This window comes from Cupressus sempervirens, chromosome 1, assembly GCF_028749045.1.
Source record: "Cupressus sempervirens isolate cs-2001-9-10 chromosome 1, ASM2874904v1, whole genome shotgun sequence".
In the NCBI taxonomy this organism is placed as follows: domain Eukaryota; kingdom Viridiplantae; phylum Streptophyta; class Pinopsida; order Cupressales; family Cupressaceae; genus Cupressus; species Cupressus sempervirens.
In genome coordinates, this window is record NC_143118.1 from 189671468 (window position 1) to 189676228 (window position 4761).

A 4761-nucleotide genomic window follows, 5' to 3' on the forward strand; every position below is an offset into this window, starting at 1 on the left:
TTAATATAGAATTGGTAGCTTTTAGTAGATTAGTAGATTGGTCAAATATAAATCACAACTAACCTCACTAGTGACACTCACAAATGATATCATCAATGACATAACTAAACTCTCCCATGGCTTGTACTATACATCAAAAATAAACCCATTCTCTACTTCTCATTCTCAGCAAAAGTAGAAGTAGAAGAAACAAGAGCAACAATAATGTTAGTGCAAAGAATCAAGTTGGGTATTAAGGGTTTTTAAGTATATGCATAAGGGTTGGGTTGTATGAGTATGTCTTCTTTCTATAGCCCTCCTAAATATCAAGATGAAATGATATCTCTTATTCACCATGCTATTTAAAAAAGGTTGTCACTTTCCTTGAAACCTTGATTTTTATGGCCCTCATAGTAACCAAATTCTATTGGGAAAAGTAGGCTACTTCAAATTATATGTACATTAATTTTATTTTGAAAAGTTTTAAAAGGATTTTTCTATGGACAGATTCTAATTTGGAACTTTTTGAGTTGGTTTGCAGGACCTCAAAGGATTAAGAGGCAAAGTTTAGGTAGCTACTCAATTTGGAATAAGCTATTTAGCTGGGGCAAGAGATATTCATGGATATCCTAATTATCTTTGTGCTTTTTTTCAAGAGAGTTTAAAGAGAGTTGATGTGGATTAAATTGATATTTATTACCAACATCATGTTGATATCAAGGTACCAATTGAAATTATTGTATGCATTTTACTCTTCTCTATAGATATAAGTAATGTGAATTTGATTACTAAATGTTTGTTCTTATGGGATTTTATGTCTTGTAATAACTTAATCTATATTTTCTCATTCGCATAATTTTTCAAATCTCCTTGTTGAGTACTCTCCTTCTTAGATGCATATAGAGTTTAGGGGTGTATGGTTATTACTTAGATGCATAGATGTATACAAACTAGTTATTACTTTCTCAAACTTGTTTTACAATAGGTTTTTTATTAACCTTTATCACTAAAGGAAGCAAACACCTTTTGGAATATTTATCCATTTTATCATTGGAGCATCTACCTCTTACACTCTCTCTTTCACAAAGCTGGGAAATCAAAACTTGTGTCCCAATTCATAAATCTAGAATAAAAGTTCAAAATCAAAATAAAATTAGGTTAAATCTAGAATAAAAATTCAAAATCAAAATAAAATTAGGTTTATACAACGGTTCATTTGTCATAATATTTTTGTTCTTGTTGCCTTCCCAAATTTCATTACACAACAATCACTTGTAATGGTACTTATCTAAATATGAACCCTAGATGATAGATCTTAGTATATGCATTACTATTGATTAATACTATTATTACTTATCCAATTCTTACATATTGGAAAAATGAAGAAAATGGTGGAAGAAGGGAAAGTAAAACACATTGGACTCTCTGAAGCATCTACATAGACAAATTGAGGAGTGCATGATGTTCATCCAATTACAACAATTCAAATATAATGGTGAAGTAGGGATGTAGAGGAAGAAATCATTTCAACTTGTAGCTATGTGGGTTTATAGCGTTAGAATTCTTGTTTTAAATTTCTTCTTTAATTGACTAAAACTTACATTTTTTTCTTGTAGGGATCTTAGTATAGGAATTTTTCCATATAGCCTTTTGGGCCAAGGATTATTCTCTTCCCAAGAAAAGATTATTGAAGGCTTAATAAATAATATTTTAGAAAGGTATTTGCATTCATTGAATTTTCTTTGCATTAATGGTGATTAATGAAGAATAAATGCATTTTTTGGTTCCATTTCTATGAAGCTTTCATCTAAAGAGATGAGAAAAATAGAACCCATGGTCTCCTCTTGTGGTGTCCATGGAGATCAATGTCCTGACATGGATTTTACATGGACGATGTCAAAAACACCGCCTCCCACTTCACAAAAAGGAATATGAGTGATGTTGGTATTGTATCATTTCATGACTACTTATATGCAAGCTAAATAATTGTATTATAATTTATTTCCTCTAATAGGAAGGAAATATATGCACCCTAAGTTTAGGAGTCCACATAGGTCACCATTGTTATAATTATTTAAAATAATTGAGACGGATGTAGTCAAGATGGGAGGAAACAATTATCCTTTGCTCTAGATGTACCAATTAAACTTTTAGACACTTCAACCAAATTAGATCTAATCATTAAGTAGCTCAGTTGCTATCACAATATATAAGTAACATAAAACTTGTAGTCCACTATCCCAATAATAATAAACTTGTAGAATGTAAAACCTTATCAATAAAGCATCTCAAACAACATCAACACAAGTAAGACACTAAGATTTAACATGGAAACCCAATTTGAGAAAAACCACCAGCAACATAGATTAGCAATAGTTTACTCTTCTAAAGTGGGCTCTATTAGGAGTTAACCCTATTAATGGTTACAATACACACTATTACGCATGACCCTTTTAAAGGATTTAATCACCATTTTAGGAGTGGTCTTGGTATAGGACTTTAGAACATTCCATTATAACGTCACCTTGATTAAAGGGTTTATAAATCATTATTAGATCAACCTTGATTAAAGGATTTCAAAGTGATACAATGGTTAGAAAGTAAAACTAGATTGATTTGAATAAATACAACTCACTTTGCAAATATAGATACACAAATTCAGTCCAATAGATGATTCATTGATTGGCCCTCATTATTAGCTTGATCACTGATTCTCTTGGAAACCTTTACAGAAAGCATTATTCTCCTCAACTCTTCACTATTATACCTTATGCTCAAATTTTCCAATCAACAATTGCTCCAACCCCTTAGGTTAGCCCTTGTGCCTCCTTAAATAAGTAGGTTGATCTTTTGTCTCTTAAACACCATTGTTGATCTCAAGGTTAGATCATATTCATCGAATCTCTTTATTTTTCTGTTTCCTCCCTCCTTTTCTAGAAAATTTTACAAATTTCTCTTTGAATCCATGCATAGAAATGTTCAAACATAGTGTCCCTTGCATTAAATATTCTAGCTCATCAATTCTTATCTTCAACATGCTTTCCATATGCCAAGAATTCAACTTTGTTGGCTAGGAATTAAGATTCCTTCACAAACTATAAAATGATGCCACTTGACCAACATTGTGTTCCTTGACATCAAACATCACTAGATAACTCATTCATCAATATCTTTTCTTGCTCATTTTACATTTTCTTCACTCGTTCCTTTTACTAGCACTCAATCCAACTTCTCTGTTATTCTATCTTTTATTGGTGTCCGATCGACACTAAATTTTCTCAACTTCTACTATTTTCTCAATCGATACTAGCATGGTTCAGCTTCAATTATAAGTTCAATAATCTTCTTTTTCGAATCTTGATTAGGCCTAAGTATTTATTCTTTATTGATCATCTCTTCTAGGCTTTAACTCAACTAACTTCTTCACTTAATGTTATGGTGAAAAAACACATTGTCTTGACAAGGCCCAACTAATCAAGTGCCCATTATAATTCCACATAACTCAACCTTTCCACTAGGTTCTCTTGTTATGTCTTCTAGTCAAATATACTTCATCAATCATATTTATATGGCACTCTACTCAGGTTTAAATTGTCTCACCAATTTAAGGTTTGACATCAATGACAGCATAACAATTACTTCAATTGTAGTTGTATCAATCTCCCCCTTTGGCATTAATGACAACACCTCTACTTATCATGCAATCCAAAAAATTTACTTTCTTCAAGAAGGTCCCTCTATGTTTAGTATTAGATATTCATTAATATATGTGGTTTCATTCTAGTTCTCATCTTAGTGTCCAACAATTTCCCTTTGAGTTTCAGTGATAAATAGTGGAAAATGCCACAAAATCTAGTAAAAAATACTACTTTTTTGTAGATCTAAATTTCTTTTTGACTTTGGGATGCATTTTTTTGAGCTTTCATAAGAACGTGTTGTAAATTTTTGTTTAACTAGTAAAAAAATTTAGTGACCATCATAATTGCTGATGTCAAGAGATCCTCATAGAAATGAAAAAATGTCAAATGAGGTGAACTATTCTATCTCATTGATCACTTAAAATGTTTTGATTGTGTCTTCTTTACTTTATTCAAATAAAGAAAAATGGTTCTCCATAAATACATAATTATTGTGTGTCAACTCTTAGTCATGAATTTGTCTCACTGTAGAGAACCATAATTTAATTTTTTTATTACTACCAAGTTTTTTAATTTTTTATTGATTATTCCACTACAAAACCATATCATAATTCATTTTTTAATTGGGAAAATGGTGGTGCCACCCTTTTTAAAATGAAATTGTGTTAGTAATTGTACACTAGTGACTATCCAACAATCTTAACCCTAAAATTTTATAAGAGTTTTGAAAATAATATTAAGTGTCCCCAATCACACTAATGTGGAGTAGATAGGTAGAGGGGGTGGGGAAGTCAATTGAAGAAATTTTTAATTTGTGTTGTATATACGTGTGCAATACATAAAGTGAAAATCATCACTTTTTACAAAAATTTATTGTTTGCAAAAAAATATTAATATAGAATTGGTAGCTTTCATTGTCTAATTTGAATATTTTAGTAGATTATCATATTTTTCAAATATAAATCACAATTTACCTCACCAATGACACAACTATCATGAAAAAAATTGAATGACAACTAACATATGATCTCACCAATGATGCAGCAAAACCCTCCCATGGCTTGCATTATAAATCATAGATAAACACATCCTCTTCTCCTCATTCTCAAAAAAAGTAGAAGAAGAAGAAACAAGAGTGATAGTA

At 30.8% G+C, this 4761-nt stretch overlaps 1 pseudogene; it reads left to right on the forward strand.

The window, feature by feature from the left end:
* The first annotated feature begins 204 nt into the window (after nucleotides 1-204).
* On the forward strand, nucleotides 205-1914 carry LOC149576755 (putative aldo-keto reductase 2; annotated as a pseudogene).
* Nucleotides 1915-4761: the final 2847 nt, after the last annotated feature.